General features: G+C 44.5%; 1 pseudogene; it reads right to left on the bottom strand.

Moving 5' to 3' along the window:
• Positions 1–10,434: 10,434 nt before the first annotated feature.
• LOC139408057 (saccharopine dehydrogenase-like oxidoreductase) lies at positions 10,435–18,284 on the bottom strand (annotated as a pseudogene).
• Positions 18,285–18,852: the final 568 nt, after the last annotated feature.

Below are 18,852 nucleotides of genomic sequence, written 5' to 3' on the forward strand. Positions count from 1 at the left end.
AGCATATAAATCTTGGTGGGGCCAGCAAAGCCACCACACAACACAACAATGCATGAATTGCACTATAACGATGACAAACAGTGACCACAAACTGGGCCTACACATAAAGCTGTCCCAACAGCAGAGCTTTCTTTTCAGCACCAAGGAGTGAATCCTTACCACCACTACACCTGGCTATCAGCGGAGCCTTGTCTGGCAGTCTGGCAGTTTATTAAGCCTCATTTAAGAAAATATTGTGGCAGACTGCAGGGAGAAGTGAGGGGAGCGGTAATTGAGGAGAGATAATTTGCAGGTCGCTGGCTCAGACCCAAGCCTTATATGGACTTCCTGCCCCAACGAGGCAAGACTGTGACTCGTTAAGCCAGAGAGTGCTTGGGGATAAAGGAGGAAGTAGCCTGCACAAAGGGGCAGAGGAGGTGAGAGACAAGGGAGGTATGAAGAGCGAGAGAAACGAGAGCAAAATCTGTGAGATTGCCCATTGTGACCTGGACTGTCGGACTACCCCCTGGTGTACCAGACCGGATTGGCTGAGAACCCGAGTGTGAGGACTACCCCTGGTGTACCAGACCGGATTGGCTGAGAACCCGAGTGTGAGGACCACCCCTGGTGTACCAGACCGGATTTGCTGAGAACCCGAGTGTGAGGACTACCCCTGGTGTACCAGACCGGATTGGCTGAGATTCCGAGTGTGAGGACTACCCCCCTGGTGTACCAGACCGGATTGGCTGAGAACCCGAGTGTGAGGACTACCCCTGGTGTACCAGACCCGATTGGCTGAGAACCCGAGTGTGAGGACTACCCCTGGTGTACCAGACCGGATTGGCTGAGAACCTGAGTGTGAGGACTACCCCCCTGGTGTACCAGACCGGATTGGCTGAGAACCCGAGTGTGAGGACTACCCCTGGTGTACCAGACCCGATTGGCTGAGAACCCGAGTGTGAGGACTACCCCTGGTGTACCAGACCGGATTGGCTGAGAACCCGAGTGTGAGGACTACCCCTGGTGTACCAGACCCGATTGGCTGAGAACCCGAGTGTGAGGACTACCCCCCTGGTGTACCAGACCGGATTGGCTGAGTGTGAGGCTGAGTGTGAGGTGTTGGGGAATAATCAGAATTGGTGGGTAACATAGGTAAGATGTTTCATATTCATCATATGTTTGTAAGTTACTTCTCATCAAGAATGTTATTTTTGTATAATACTGTGGCAGGATTGCAGTATCTGTTCTATGTCAAGACTAAGTTGCATGGGCCGCAGAGAGGGGAGAGGTCAATGTGTCATCATGTGTAAACATATCTTTTGCTCCACTGTGTCTGTGTGCCAGTCACTCCCTACTTTTCCATCGGGGAAAGGAGGATGGCAGTGTCTGGAATCATTCTATCCTCTCCGTGAGCTTGTCCAGGATTGGTTGTATTTAGAGTTGGTTGTATCTAAATGACAATTTGATATATGCCTGTTGATATGGAGGATTGGTTTATGGTTCTAGGGTTTGAGTAAGGCGACAAAGCTGAACGAGTTATTATGTCTATGCTGTCTGACTATGTGTGTTCTTTGCTATTAAAGGATCTCAGTTGCAATGTAGGGGGGCTCTCAGATAATTCATTGATATACACTGAATTTCCTGAGAGTCACAGGGTTGTGATAGAGCTCATATAATTAAAGATGGACTTTGATAACTAACTCTGACTTGTGTTGTGGTTTGCTACCATGATTTGGTAAATAGAGGAAATTTCCACGACAGAGGACTACCCCCCTGGTGTACCAGATTGGATTGGCTGAGAACCCGAGTGTGAGGACTACCCCCCTGGTCTACCAGATCGGATTGGCTGAGAACCCGAGTGTGAGGACTACCCCTGGAAAACGGAACGGACAAAGAGAACGGCTTGTGAACTGTGAGGTGATTGATAAATTCCACCTTCTTTCCCCGTGTTCCAAAATCCCTAAAACTTCCCCTTTGCATTATATTAGTGCTCCTGGTGCCTGTTTGGTTATTTAACTTGGTGATGTGGAAACCCCACACCCTTGATCCTGCTACAATATATACAAACAAAAAACATAGCTGACTTGTTTAAACAAATGTGGTTTCTGCTGAGAATTGAGATGTACAAACTATGGCATTAGGGAACAATGAGCTGATAAGAGGCAATCTGTAATTTCGATGAAGACAATGATGAGCGAGCTAAGACGGACGTAGACAATAACTATTTGTTCAGCACTTTTGAAATGTACTGTGACAGAATTCAGAACATCGGCCATTCTTGCAGTATTCTCCCTGTACACCAAGTCAGAACCGTAGGATAAATAAAAGGGGCATATAAGCAGACAATGAAAGCTCTTACAATATTCGATGATGACATTTCTCTAAAACAGACTATAGGCTACATGTGGACCACCAAGTCAGAACAGTCGGCTAAGTTATGAGGGGGAAGGGACCAAATTATTAGGGTGAGGCACATGAGCTACTAACAGCTTACTACACAACATACACTTAGTATTACTTTCTTAGCTACAGTAACATATCTCCCTGGTATATTACATCCTTTATGCAGCAGCATACAAGACATGTTTGTACTCACCGTTGTGCTTACTTGAACAGGAAGGTGGCGCAGCGGTCCTTCTTGTGGGCAACTGTGTCATCAAATTTTTGTCAGGGATCTTCAGGTCGGAGCTCACGAAAGAGGGCATAGTTCCCAACTTGGAATTCCGAGTTGGATGACGTGTTTTCCCAGTCAAAGCTCGTTTGTTTCTTAGTTCCCAGTTGTCTTGAACTCACTGAAGTCTGAGATTTCCCAGTTCTGAGTTTCCAGTTGTTTTGAACTCGGCAGAAGTCATGCTGGATTGACAGCATGGCCAATGTATTCAAGCTTTTCTGGACCATGGTGTGAATGTTTATCCTTTTAAGATTAGAAAAGATACCCTTAAAACCAGACTTGGACCACACACCCTCTCCACCTTACATCATGCGAAGCAAAATAGTCAAATCAAATTTTATTGGTCACATACACATGGTTAGCAGATGTTATTGCGAGTGTAGCGAAATGCTTGTGATTGCTTTGCAATGTTTGCAGTTAGCCACTGATTCCTTCCAAACCACTCACTGTTTATTTATTTTTACATTGTTTGCACACTGATATGTGGCACGTATTAATGCCAAAATAACATGCAAAACAGGCAAATTATTAATTATTATCCTATATGCTGTAATAAAAATAAGGCCATGCTCATAATTTTTTTAATCTTCCTCCCTTATCTTAAACGGCACCGGCCCCCGCTGCATTCTATGCAAATGGTTGTGGTGCCTGTGCAATAGATGTGTAATTACCATTTGACCATTTGATCACGTAATTTCTTAAATAAATAAATAAATAGCATAAAGTAAAGTGCTACCCACCAGTAAACAAGCCCTCCTCCAGTCCCCTCACTGCGTTCCAAATGGCACCTTATACATTATATAATGCACTACCCTGTGGGCCCTGGTTCAAGCTAGTGCACTAAATAGGGACTAGGGTGCCATTTGGGATGCACCCAGTGCCATTTACAGCTTGGATGCTCCCTGCATCGTGACTGTGGGTCGTGATCACTTAAACACAGTAAATTATAGGGTAATGTTGCTGTCTTAGTATGTGGTTTTCAGAGAATATATAGAGAATTGTATGGCTGAAGTATAACATAAGAGTGACAGATGTATGGCTGAAGTATAACATAAGAGTGACAGATGTATGGCTGAAGTATAACATATGAGTGACAGATGTATGGCTGAAGTATAACATAAGAGTGACAGATGTATGGCTGAAGTATAACATAAGAGTGACAGATGTATGGCTGAAGTATAACATATGAGTGACAGATGTATGGCTGAAGTATAACATAAGAGTGACAGATGTATGGCTGAAGTATAACATAAGAGTGACAGATGTATGGCTGAAGTATAACATATGAGTGACAGATGTATGGCTGAAGTATAACATATTAGTGACAGATGTATGGCTGAAGAAAAACATATGAGTGACTGTTGTATGGCTGAAGTATAACATATGAGTGACTGTGTGTAATGGGGTTGCGAGGTTGTAAAATGGATGGGTGTGTGTGTGTGTATGTGTGTGTGGTGAATGACAAGTGCCCTCCCTGCAGTGGAACATTGCTGACCTCTTCCTTTCAGCAGCTCCTGTCTGGTACTGTGTGCCGTCTACATCCAGGGTGTGAGGTTATTACAGACATCCTGCTCCCCCCTTTCTCTCTCCCTGTCTCTCTCTCTCAATTCAATTGACTTTATTGACAAAGTATACATATATAAAACTATATTTTAATTGGAGGGACCAACAGCAATAATAGTAGTAGTTGAAATGTGATTACCATTAACAGCAACTACAACAACAATAATAACACATTAAAACAATGGTGGTAGACCAGTCTCAACCTGACAGAGAAGACACATGACATGTTCTCTCTCTCACTCTCTCTCTCTCTCTCTCTCTCTCTCTCTCTCTCTCCCCTTCTCTCTGTCTGTCTGATGGATACACCACCCAGTGTGTCCTGGTGCTGATGGCTACTAGCAGGTAATTAAAGAATTTGGTGTTTTATGATAGAGATGTGTCTTGTCCCAAACAGTACTGAAAATTAGCCTCTTCCCTAGAATCATATCTTCTTCAGTGTTTGGCATCCCCCATACACTGTCTCCCACGGAATCTGTCACCTCATGTTCCCCATCCCTGGCTGTCTACCTATCTAATTATTTATTCTACACACACTCAGAACCCACTGTGGATCTCTCAACATCTGACACGTTCACTCCCTCATCTTCTATACCCTCATCCCCCTATTCTCTCTATTTTCATTCCTCTCCCTATCTGCCTGCCTGACTTGATAGCACTCCTTCTCATTTACAGGGGCTATATCTGTCTCCCTAAATGTATTCAGGCTGTCCTTGCAAGCAGGCTACAGCGACGATCACATCTGAGCAGCCCTTGTAGAAGTAGAACTGCTCACAGTGTAATGCAATCTAACAGAGCTGTTCTTACAGCCGGGCAGGGCAGAGTGAGAGTGAGGGAGGGAGGGAGGAGGGGAGGAATGGAAGGAGGGTTATGTAAGGACTGGGCTGTGCTGCTGCTATTGGAACACGACACATTCTCCTACAGAGAGAAACAACAGTCCTCTAAAGGGGAGAGAGAAAAAAAGAAAGAAAGAAAGAAAGAAAGAAAGGGAGAAAGAAAGAGAGGAAACAGGACAGAGATAGAGAGAGGACAGAGAGAGAGAGAGAGAGAGAGACAGACAGAAAGAGAGAGAGAGAGAGAGAGAGAGAGAGAGAGAGAGAGAGAGAGAGCGCAGACAGGGAGAAAGAGAGAGAGGACAGGGAGAGAGAGAGAGAGAGGACAGGGGGAGGGAGAGAGAGAGAGAGGACAGGGGGGAGAAAGAGAGAGAGGACAGCGAGAGAGATACACACATTGAGGGAATGTAAGAGAGGGAGGGATAGAGAGAGAGAGGACAGGGAGAGAGAGAGAGAGAGGACAGAGAGAAAGAGAGAGGGGACAGGGGGAAAGAGAGAGGACAGGGAGAGAGAGAGAGAGAGAGAGGACAGGGAGAGAGAGAGAGGACAGGGGGAGAGAGAGAGAGAGAGATACACACATTGAGGGAATGTAAGAGAGGGAGAGACAGCAAGAGAGGTATAGATTGAGAAAGGGAGAGGAACGATAGGATCATAGAGACAGCAAGAGAGGTATAGATTGAGAGAGGAACGATGGGATCATAGAGACAACAAGAGAGGTATAGATTGAGAGAGGGAGGGGAACGATAGGATCATAGAGACAGCAAGAGAGGTATAGATTGAGAGAGGGAGGGGAACGATATGATCATAGAGACAGCAAGAGAGGTATAGATTGAGAGAGGGAGGGGAACGATAGGATCATAGAGACAGCAAGAGAGGTATAGATTGAGAGAGGAACAATAGGATCATAGAGACAGCAAGAGAGGTATAGATTGAGAGAGGAACGATAGGATCATAGAGACAGCAAGAGAGGTATAGATTGAGAGAGGGAGGGAAACGATAGGATCATAGAGACAGCAAGAGAGGTATAGATTGAGAGAGGAACGATAGGATCATAGAGACAGCAAGAGAGGTATAGATTGAGAGAGGAACGATAGGATCATAGCGACAGCAAGAGAGGTATAGATTGAGAGAGGGAGGGGAAGGATAGGATCATAGAGACAGCAAGAGAGGTATAGATTGAGAGAGGGAGGGGAACAATAGGATCATAGAGACAGCAAGAGAGGTATAGATTGAGAGAGGGAGGGGAACGATAGGATCATAGAGACAGCAAGAGAGGTATAGATTGAGAGAGGAACGATAGGATCATAGAGACAGCAAGAGAGGTATAGATTGAGAGAGGAACGATAGGATCATAGAGACAGCAAGAGAGGTATAGATTGAGAGAGGAACGATAGGATCATAGCGACAGCAAGAGAGGTATAGATTGAGAGAGGAACGATAGGATCATAGAGACAGCAAGAGAGGTATAGATTGAGAGAGGGAGGGGAACAATAGGATCATAGAGACAACAAGAGAGGTATAGATTGAGAGTGGAACGATAGGATCATAGAGACAGCAAGAGAGGTATAGATTGAGAGAGGAACGATAGGATCATAGCGACAGCAAGAGAGGTATAGATTGAGAGAGGGAGGGGAAGGATAGGATCATAGAGACAGCAAGAGAGGTATAGATTGAGAGAGGGAGGGGAACAATAGGATCATAGAGACAGCAAGAGAGGTATAGATTGAGAGAGGGAGGGGAACAATAGGATCATAGAGACAGCAAGAGAGGTATAGATTGAGAGAGGGAGGGGAACGATAGGATCATAGAGACAGCAAGAGAGGTATAGATTGAGAGAGGAACGATAGGATCATAGAGACAGCAAGAGAGGTATAGATTGAGAGAGGGAGGGAAACAATAGGATCATAGAGACAACAAGAGAGGTATAGATTGAGAGAACAAGAGAGGTATAGATTGAGAGAGGAACGATAGGATCATAGCGACAGCAAGAGAGGTATAGATTGAGAGAGGGAGGGGAAGGATAGGATCATAGAGACAGCAAGAGAGGTATAGATTGAGAGAGGGAGGGGAACAATAGGATCATAGAGACAGCAAGAGAGGTATAGATTGAGAGAGGGAGGGGAACGATAGGATCATAGAGACAGCAAGAGAGGTATAGATTGAGAGAGGGAGGGGAAGGATAGGATCATAGAGACAGCAAGAGAGGTATAGATTGAGAGAGGGAGGGGAACGATAGGATCATAGAGACAACAAGAGAGGTATAGATTGAGAGAGGGAGGGGAACAATAGGATCATAGAGACAGCAAGAGAGGTATAGATTGAGAGAGGAACGATACGATCATAGCGACAGCAAGAGAGGTATAGATTGAGAGAGGAACGATAGGATCATAGAGACAGCAAGAGAGGTATAGATTGAGAGAGGAACGATAGGATCATAGAGACAGCAAGAGAGGTATAGATTGAGAGAGGGAGAGGAACGATAGGATCATAGAGACAGCAAGAGAGGTATAGATTGAGAGAGGAACGATAGGATCATAGAGACAGCAAGAGAGGTATAGATTGAGAGAGGAACGATAGGATCATAGAGACAGCAAGAGAGGTATAGATTGAGAGAGGAACGATGGGATCATAGAGACAGCAAGAGAGGTATAGATTGAGAGAGGAACGATGGGATCATAGAGACAGCAAGAGAGGTATAGATTGAGAGAGGAACGATGGGATCATAGAGACAGCAAGAGAGGTATAGATTGAGAGAGGGAGGGGAACAATAGGATCATAGAGACAACAAGAGAGGTATAGATTGAGAGAAGGAGGGAAAGAGAGAGTGCGTGTCAAAGAGAAAGAGTCAAATAAATTGAGTGAAATCGGGATCTGTGGGGCTGATAGGGGTTTTGCTCTGCAGCCCATTATAAGCATCCTGCGTTTGTCTGACTGCTAGGGTGGAGTCTGTGTGCTGTGTGAGGGACTGATGGAGGGATCAGTTAGATGAAGGAAGGAGAAGAGAGGATAAGAGAGGAGATGGAGAGAGAGAGTAGGAGAGAGCAAATGAGAGGTAAAGAGGAGACAAGACGGGGAGAAGAGTGAGAGACGAGAGGAGAGGAGAGGAGAGGAGAGGTGAAGGGAGTGAGGAGTGGACAGGAGAGGAGAGGAGAGGAAGGGAGAGAGGAGAGGAAAGAGGAAGGGAGAGAGGAGAGGAAAGAGGAAGGGAGTGAGGAGAGGAAAGAGGGAGTGAGGAGTGGACAGGAGAGGAGAGGAAAGAGGGAGAGATGAGGGATAATTTGTGGAAAGGAGAGGAGAGGAATTGAAGAGGGAAGAGGCTAATGTGGGGGAGGTGGAATGAATAACAACACATCCACAATGGTAGGATGCAGAGGAGAGAAAGGAGGGGAGAAGAGGGAGGGTAGGAGAGGGGTGGGGCTCCTGTAGACTATACGCATAGGGAAACCACTGCATTCTCCTCTCTCTCTCCCTTCCTCCCTGTCTCAGTCACATGCAGACAGGGAAGAAGTGCACCTTGCAAGGCTCTTAGCTACGCTCTTAGCTATGCTATACACCCTGTACTTAACTGCTACTTAACATAGAAATTACCCTCCCGCAGTTTTATCAATGAAAGAGCCTGTCTATTTCCCTCTGCATAGCTACAACTAGGACACCTCTCTCCCTCTCCCTCTCCTTTCTCCTTCGTTCTCCTTCTCTCTCCTTCTCTGTCTCTCTCTGTCTCTGTCTCTCTCTGTCTCTGTCTCTCTCTGTCTGTGATGCTCTCCTAACAGAGCTGTTGTGGTGGGGGAGGGGAAAGACAGAGCTGAAGAGGGAATGGAGGCTGAGTCACAGTCTACAGACAGACGATGCCTTCCAGGTCCCTCCAACCTTGGTCCTCCTCCCTATTCACATAACCACATCTGCTACCCACGATAACCCCCGCCTCCCCTCCTCCCTCCCCCTCCCTCCCATCCTCCTCCATTCATTGTGTCTAAAAGTGTATACATGACCTTTTAATTACGTGCCTCCGAATGACCTCTACTGTCAGCTTAGTTAGTTGGTGGCGTGTAAATATTTGGGACATGGGAAGGGAATGTGGAGTGAGAGAAACACCACCACCTAGTGGGGAAGGTTGGGTTCTGCATGTAGTGATGGGCGTTGTTTGACTGCAGTTGCAAACATGGTTTAGGTTGACCAGTCTGAGGTGAATTTTGTCGTTACATTTTCAGGTTACCATATGTGTGTGTTTATATGTGTACCGGGCATTGTGTACTGCTTGCTTGTTCTTTTTCTATAAAACAAAAATCAAGTATCACCACATTTATTAATCACTGGCACACACACACACACACACACACACACACACACACACACACACACACACACACACACACACACACACACACTCACTCACTCACTCACACACACAGTGGGCCGAATATGTGTATTCAGATGTGATTTAACACACAGAATGAAGACCTATTGTCTACAGTCCACTCTTGGTTATAAGACCACACAACAGCCCATAGACTCCTCTACTTCACTAAATCCCATTGTGAAGTATAGAGCTGTAATCTGGGTCAAGGACACTTACTTACACAGCAACAGTTCTCATAGAAGTCACTTGCAGACAATTCATTTGAAACCCACTGATGAATTGACTGACACTTCTGACATCGCTCTACAACAATCAGGTCAAAAGCCATAAAAGGACAGTTCAACTGGGACATGAGAGAGATATACGGACATTAGACTAGAATGGTAACAATTTGGCCACCTGTCTGGATGCCAGTCCCCATTAGCCTGATAAAAATTGCATTCCATCAATCTTACAGCCTTGAGGGGAGCCAGATACTCTACTTTAAGTGGATGAGGTTTGTCCATTTGGCCTAATATTGACTTCCAGTATTTCATCTAGCATAGACCACAGCAGTCACTGTGTAAAGCTCTCGATACACGGAGAGCTGTTGGGACTAGGGGGGATGGGGGTTTGAGTATTGCTCAGCACCCACTCACCTCGACCCAATGGAACTTCACGTGGACCTAGATGGACTGGATGGGTGTGTCAGCAGCATGATGAACATAATTAGCCCATCACAGGGCTAAGTGGAGCTATCACCTATTTCAATATTGCAAAACAAAATAAACAGTCCAAATCAAACCTCTCAGATCGACAAGAAACGCCCCCACCACCAGAAGCAGGAAATGCGCCAGAATTTAGCAGCCAAACAAAAGTCATAGGTCCTAGTTGTGGGACCCTAGTTGTGGGACCCTAGTTGTGGGACCCTAGTTGTGGGAGTCCATTTGGGATTGGTAACAGGAGTCCTTTTCTCAGACCCTGGCTATGTCACAAACGGCACCCGATTCCCTACAGAGTGCACTACTCTATAGCAAATAGGGTGCCATTTCTCTTTAAAATCTCTTCACTGAGAAGACGAGGCCATGTCTGCTGAGGCGGTTGATGAGAGTGGTCCTGGCAAACGCGGCTCCTGGACTGCATGTAAACTCCTCCTCTGTCAACCACAGCACGGGGTTTAGTTCTCGCTCCTGTATCTGTTTACATTATCGTGTATCTACCTTCACAATGTCATGAGAGAGAGAGACTTGATAGGAAGGAATTGTGGTTCATTCAGAATGGTGATAGCTGCCTGTACCATAGCGACAGGCGTGGCTACATGGCCAGGCTCTGTGGACCAATCAAAGTCAACATAGTAAATCAACACAAATTATGTGTACCAATGATAATCAAGACGTAGATAAGAATGAGCAAAAAACTGTGGACAGTGGACAGACACAACCCTGGCCTGCATTACTAGCAAACCAAACCAACACATCAACCAGAGACTGAGCCAACCTGCTCCATGTTTCTGGGTACAGATCCTAGCGTTGGGTGTTCCCTGAGAGGGGTACAGAGCCTCAGCATAACCATACCTGAAAATCATTAGACTGAAAGATCTTCACTCCATCTGTTAGAGGTGAGGGAGCAGTGACAAGGAGCACTCAAAGTTGTGACTGCTAGCCTCCACTTCCATAAACTGATCAAATGAATACAGTGCCTTATTTTAAATAATAATGAATGAAATATGTTTATACTTATCTAATCAACGATACCTGCATCCAAAACTTGAATAAGCATAAAACATGTATGGCGGTTCTTCTCACTAGACACATGGCTGACTGGACCATTCATATAAATGTCTCATCAGGCCTGAGTCGACTACAGGGCCTGCTTCCTGCTGGGTCCAGCCTTGGTGAGCACGCCAAAGGAGAACTCTGGAAACTGAGGAGCAGAAAAATCAACCAATTAACTGGAAAATTTAGCTCATTACCTTAATGTCCAATACAGATCATTTCTTCTTGTTATCGTTTTCCAGTACAGTAACTGTGTGCTATATTCACACAGATCTGACAGCTATAGAGGTTAGCTCAGCGAGGGGCTCACAGTTCAATGAAGAGGAGGCTATTCATTTGTCTCGTCTCTCTACTCTGCCCTTCTTTCACTGCCCTTAATATGGCCAACCAACTGTGACTGTCCCTTTCTTTTACAAGATTGGTAACCAAGCTTCCTGATTAAGCTAATTACCACACACATCTAATGTGGAAAAATACACTGTATGTGCCAATATGGACTCTAGTGCACTATGTACTGTAATGAATAGGGTGTTAGGCCCAGGTCAGAAGTAGTGCACTATGTACTGTAATGAATAGGGTGTTAGGCCCTGGTCAGAAGTAGTGCACTATGTAGAGTATAGGAGCATCTTTCCAGGGCCGAACTTCCCAAAGAACCAAAACAGCAGCAGGACATCCACAGAACATCACCAGACGCCACCAACACCTACATGCACAGAGTACTGAACCTGGGGAGGGAGGAGAGGGAAGGAGGGAGAATGAGAGAGAGAGAGAGAGAGAGAGAGAGAGGGAGGGAAAGAGAGAATGGGAGAGAGAGAGGGAGGGAGTGGGAGGGAGGGAAAGAGAGAATGGGAGAGAGAGAGGGAGGGAAAGAGAGAATGGGGGAGGGAGAGAGAGAGAGAGAGAGAGAGAGAGAGAGAGAGAGAGAGAGAGGGAGAGGGAGGGAGAGGGAGGGAAAGAGAGGATGGGAGGGAGAGAGAGGAGAGGAGAGGAGAGGAGAGGAGAGGAGAGGAGAGGAGAGGAGAGGAGAGGAGAGGAGAGGAGAGGAGAGGAGAGGGAGAAAATATATATGAATAACATTTAACACGTGTATGTTCCTGTAAGCTACTGATGCCAGGTGAAAGGTACAGTAGAGGTAGGACACATCACAGGCATTATATTCCCTACTGCAGCATTGTTGTCCAGAACCAGTGTTGAGACACTCCACAGACATAATGAGGAGAGAAATATGATGAATCACTTGAGACTGCTGTATGACTCATTATCATCTAGCTCTCTCCACATGAAGAAAGACACGGGTTGTTTACAATCTTTTTTCTCTCCACATTGGATGTTTGTGAGTAAATGAGGCTTCACCAGAAACAGTAGTTTCATCAGAAGCTAGTAATTTAAAAAATATGTGGACGGTCGCTGTTGCTTAACCTAATTGGCTGTAGTGAAAGCAGGGAAGGGGAGAGAGTTGAAGATACTGAGGTAGACTATGGACATGGCAGGAGTTCTACCTATAATATAATACACACTTTTAGCACATGCATTCCAGTCATGCGTGCATACATTTTAGATACTAGGTGGTCCCGGGAATCAAACACACTAACCTGGCGCTGCAAGCACCATACTGGACCAACTGAGCTACAGAGGACCACCTACCTAAGTGGGTACAGTACGCAGCAGTAGATGGGCTTGAACAGTGGGCATGGTATTGAGTAGGTTGGGTAGCCATGATGGATAAAATCCTGGCTAAAGAAGGGGTAGCCAGGTTACCAGTCCATTTCTGCTTTGGTAAATCTGGTCAAAACAGCTACTCATCAGCAAGACAACAATGTAGCATTATTGAGTAATTGAATGCAGGCAGACACGGTCAGGTCCAGAGGGTCAAGGTTTGTTGTTGTGTTACATCTTAACGTTGACTCCTCCTTCTACAGGAAGCGCTGGGATCTCTTGACCACCCATGGGTCTGAGCCAATGAAGGATATGGCATGCTGGACAATCTGCTTACTGATGAACAGGCTAGCCCTGAGGAATACACACACACACACACACACACACACATACACACACACATACACACGCACATGCACAGGCATACGCACACACACACACACACACACACACACACACGGTCATTGTACTTCCAAATGCACTCTCGATTTGCACCATCACCCACAGAATTCAACACCGACAGATGCCATTAACTAATTTCATCTAATTTCATCTGTTCATCTATAGACTTGTCCTCTAAATCCACCTCAGCATTGCCAAGAACCGACTGTCCCATACCAATAAAATGACATTACTTTGAATGGGAATGCAGTGAACACAGACAGTCTGTAAATCAGAGATCTGCCAATACCTCTTCTTGACTTTGGCTCCTACAATGGGGAGAGGTTGGTGGTCAAATTTCTTCCTCAGCTTTCTCAGGGAGCCGCTGTCTGCAAAGCCGTAGATGGCTGACTTCCATGTCACAGCCTCCCTACAGGGAAGGAAGGAACATCTCTTTAGCCAAGTCACCATCACAACAAACTGTTAAAGAGATATTTCACTTCAAAAATTCAGTCTGTCAGAATTCACCATGGCAACAAACATATTTTTAAGGGATAGTCCACCCCTAAACGAAAGTTTGGCTGATATTTTCAGACCTCAAAAGTGGTTTATGAGACCACATCTCATGCCATTTGTTGTGTCGAATGAAATTATGAAATAGACGGTGCCTATAGTTCGTTTTCTTTCAGGCAAATAGCTGGATCTACAAAATATGATGTGGACCTTGGACTCATCTCAACATTAGATCTAAAAACAGCTTACAAGCTTTGATTTTTAAGTGAACTTTAAATACTTTAACGTAAGACTGCATTTCCCATAATGCATCTGTAGGAAACAGGAAGTGAGAGCTGTCTACCACACAGCTGTCAGTGTTCCTATTACAGTTTTTTTCGATTGCTAAACGACAGTGGGCACAACTGGAGTCACATGTGCAAAACTCTAACTACAGTCTGCACTACCAACAGTCACCTGAGCTAAACAGTTCACATCACCTACAAAACTCATTCCAAGCAACACAACTCTTAACACATGGCTCAAAACACGCTCAGTGCAGCCAAACACTATGCACAACCCTCACTGAGATAACACACACTGTCACTCAGAACACACTGAGAGTAAAAACACTAGCATCAAACACCAATACAGAAAATACAAACTTTTCATCTTTACAGTTTGAACAATTTCAGTGACTTCATACAAAGTAATATTTTCTTCAAAGAAAAGAGTGACATTCTTTCACATGATTTATTAACATTTTTAGAACATAACAATTCTTTAAGGTAAATGAAAATTAGCAGTTTGCTTCAATAGTCTGTAGTAATTTACGGAATTACAGTAATGAGAAAAAAAAGGTAGAAACTAAAAGTACATACTGTAATTCGAACAAATAATTGAGGGGCTAATCCTGCCTCTCTCTAGCATCAGGCCACAGGTTTTCTTCAACATCACATCTAATGTTTCTCTTGCCATGCACCTGGGGAAGAACCTTCTGGAGTGCCTTATCCATCCCTGGCAGTCCTCTGGACTCGTGTCCTCACATCCGGCACACATGGCTTCCAAAAGAGACATTTGGTCATGTGGGTGGTGACCAAACACTTTCCACCTCCAGGCAGAGAAAAACTCCTCTATTGGGTTGAGGAAGGGTGAATATGCAGGCAGGTACAAAACCATAAATCTGTGATGTGCTGCAAACCAATCTGTGACAGCTGCAGAGTGGTGAAAAGCAACGTTAGGGGGTTTCTTACTGGCTCCCCCTGTTCTGCTGGCACTAGCTGAGCATAGAGCTGTTATAGGAAAGCTATAAGCCTTTCTGTGTTGTATGGGCCAATGAGTTGTGTGTTGAGAAGCAAACCATCATTGGCCATTGCAGCACACATGGTGATATTTCCCCCCCTTTGGTCTGGAACCTCCACAGTGGCCCTTTGACCTATAACATTCCTTCCTCTGTGCTGTGTTTTGGCAAGGTTAAATCCAACTTCATCGATAAATACAAATGAATGTGGTCTTTCCAGTGCTTCCACCTCCATTACTCTCTGAAAAACAGTAAGTGCACAGTTTTACTGTAGAAATGCTAGTTGTTTTTTTTTACTGTAAATATTTTGTATAGCTGTGTACGTAACCTCAGACGTCTTACCTGGACATATTGGTATCTTTGCTCTTTTACCCGTTCACTGTTTCTCTCGAACGGTACAGTGTATAACTGTTTCATTGTAACTTGGTGTTTCTTTAGGACTCAAGCAATAGTTGTTGTGCTGACAGAATTAACATTTTCAAATATATCATTATCAGCCAGCACTCTATCTTGAATCTCCCACAGTTTTATTGCATTGTTGACAACAACCATGTCAACAATAGCATTTTCCTGCGCATCTGAAAATATTTTTCCTCTTCCCCCTGTTGGGGGCAGCCATTGGGTCATGTTGTAAAAATATATTTTACAGTCAAACTGACTGTAATATATATCTGTGTAAATATTCTATAATTGCAATACAAAATAGATTCCTGTAATGTTTTCATTTACTGTAAGGATGTAACTCTCACCTGTTTGCATGATGGACAATTCGGATTACAGATGCCACTGTGGATCTTTGCAGATTGGGTTGTACCCTCAACCCTGCCTCTCTCAATGAGAGACCATGGTTCACGACATGGTCTATAAGTGTATCCCTTATTTCATCTGAAATAACAGCTCTTTGTCTTCTTTGTCTTCCTCCACGCATCCGCCCTCTCCCTGCCACCCTTCTCCCTCCACGAACCCATCTTCCTTGTTCCATTTCCAAAATGAGTCTTTCTGAGCTCTACCTATATATACTGTAATATGTGTGTGTGTTCACTAACAAGTCTAAAACAAGACACTTGCTTAGCCTTTCAGCTGAAATTGCAATCAGCAGTGTTTGAAAGGCACAAGGCTGAAATCTATTCCGTTTTGAATGTGTGGTTCACAGTTTTGACAGCAGTGTGTTAGCATTTGAACAAAGTGCTGTAAATCCACAGTGTTGTGCAGGTTGTGGTTAAAGTCATGGGATAAGTGTGTAGAGTTTTGAAAACTGTGTTCAAGCAATGAAAAACGAACTAGAGTTTGGTCCACATGAACTGCTGCTGTGCAGACTGTAGTTAGAGTTTTGCACATGTGACTCCAGTTGTGTCCACTGTCGTTTAGCAATCGAAAAAAACTGTAACAGATATGACACAGAGTTATTATGTGTCCTTTGCTGAAGGAAAGACTGAACTAGTACACAGATAGAAACCTCATTGGAAACCAACAAGAGTACTGATGCAGTGAGTTCATAGTGCCTGTTTGAAATGCAGCTAAAAACAAAAACATCTTCTTTGCCAAAATGGTGCTGTAATTCATAATTGATAACAGGAAAAACAACAGGAATAAAAAAAGAGCCTGAAAATTCAATGTCAAAAGCAAAAATACGTCTGAGAAGTGGAATTGTCAATTCTTCACAGATGGCTGCCGGTACAAACACGCAGACATAAATAAAAATATTCACGAACACAACTAACAGTGCAGCTCTCTACCTTTTTAAACTGGTCCCTGGTGTACAGGATGCTCATGTCAGCTGGGATGGAGTCAAATCCACAGCTGCCAATCACACCGCTCTGCTGAGGTGGTCCAGATGCATTCTCTCCAGGAACTATGGACCTTAACACAACACTACCATACAAACTACCATTCAAACACTATGCCAATCGAGCAAAGGTTGTCTTTACAGGTCTGATATCTGATTCAAGGTTAATTTTACAGTAATGCTATTGGTCAACTACTCATATTTTGAATGCAAACTTATCTGCGCTGGTGAATCTCTCCCATATGGGCCATGGCACACTCTCTCTCCCATAAGCTATGGGCCATGGCACTCTCTCTCTCCCATAAGCTATGGGCCATGGCACTCTCTCTCTCCCATAAGCTATGGGCCATGGCACTCTCTCTCTCCCATAAGCTATGGGCCATGGCACTCTCTCTCTCCCATAAGCTATGGGCCATGGCACTCTCTCTCTCCCTCTCTGATCATGCTTAGAATAATGCCTTTAATGCATTGTAGATTAAGCATTCTGCCTTGTGAATGTAATCATTCATTTTACAAAGTAATGAAATTGTATTCAGAATTCCATTCCCCAACATTTCTTGATAGCCTATTAGTGTAACTCAACTATTTTTATTATTATTTTACCAAGTCAGTTAAGAACAAATTCTTATTTTCAAATGATCTGCCTGTGGGTTAACTGCCTGTTCAGGGGTAGAACAACAGATTTGTACCTTGTCAGCTCGGGGGTTTGAACTGGCAACCTTCCGGTTACTAGTCCAACACTCTAACCACTAGGCTACCCTGCCGACCCACTATGGTCTCTTGCATGATGCTAAATCATCTTTATGGAGTCAGGTAAACATTTGAATAGGCTAATTGCAAAGTCTTATTCCGGGTCGCATATGAGATATTTATAATATCATATATATCCAATAATACCTCACTACAGTAAGTGGTGACCCCGACGTGATGCTCAGACCTCAAAACAATGTCATAAAGTGTGATTGAGTCATCACGCTGGGCCTTGGTGCCTGCAAGTCGCCAGTCGCGAGTATCACCTGCTTTCATTGTTGCACTACGTGTACGTGTACGTGTGTGTGTGTGTGTGTGTGTGTGTGTGTGTGTGTGTGTGTGTGTGTGTGCGTTAATCATCAACTCATCATCACCTTATCAAAAGTCAAAAGTATACCATCATCTCCTTATATGATTCCCATATCTTTGCTTTTGCCAACATATTATTATGGTCCATACATACTGATAGAGCAGAGTCTACTGTAATGTACTGAGGTACCCAGGACACAGCTACATAGTCAGCATATTCCTTACAAGCTTAATGCGCAGCGACAGTTTTCCAATTATCATTGGGGACAGGAGTACCTTGGGAGTCTGGACGAATGACAACTCAGGCCCACAGCTGTGAGAGGCCAACCAGACGCCTCCTTCCTCCCAGGTCTCAACAACAACAACACTCATTATAACTGGCCCCACACAGTTGAGAACAACCAGTCCTTGTTGGCACATGATGGCCCATGAGTCTGCTTCGGAAACATCAGCCATGAATATTTCAACTTCAGTTCTTTAATAGCTCTGGCTTACCTGGAAACTGAGATCAAAGTTGTCCTGAATGCATGCACTGGTTAAAACACCCATGTTTACAGTGAATCATAGTAGTTGTCCTGAATGCATGCACTGGTTAAAACACCCACGTTTACAGTGAATCATAGTAGCTGTCCTGAACGCATGCACTGGTTAAAACACCCACGTTTACAGTGAATCATAGTAGTTGTCCTGAATGCATGCACTGGTTAAAACACCCACGTTTACAGTGAATCATAGTAGCTGTCCTGAACGCATGCACTGGTTAAAACACCCACGTTTACAGTGAATCATAGTAGCTGTCCTGAATGCATGCACTGGTTAAAACACCCACGTTAACAGTGAATCATAGTAGCTGTCCTGAATGCATGCACTGGTTAAAACACCCACGTTTACAGTGAATCATAGTAGCTGTCCTGAATGCATGCACTGGTTAAAACACCCACGTTTACAGTGAATCATAGTAGTTGTCCTGAATGCATGCACTGGTTAAAACACCCACGTTTACAGTGAATCATAGTAGTTGTCC

This window comes from Oncorhynchus clarkii, chromosome 4 (genome assembly GCF_045791955.1).
Source record: "Oncorhynchus clarkii lewisi isolate Uvic-CL-2024 chromosome 4, UVic_Ocla_1.0, whole genome shotgun sequence".
In the NCBI taxonomy this organism is placed as follows: Eukaryota; Metazoa; Chordata; class Actinopteri; order Salmoniformes; family Salmonidae; genus Oncorhynchus; species Oncorhynchus clarkii.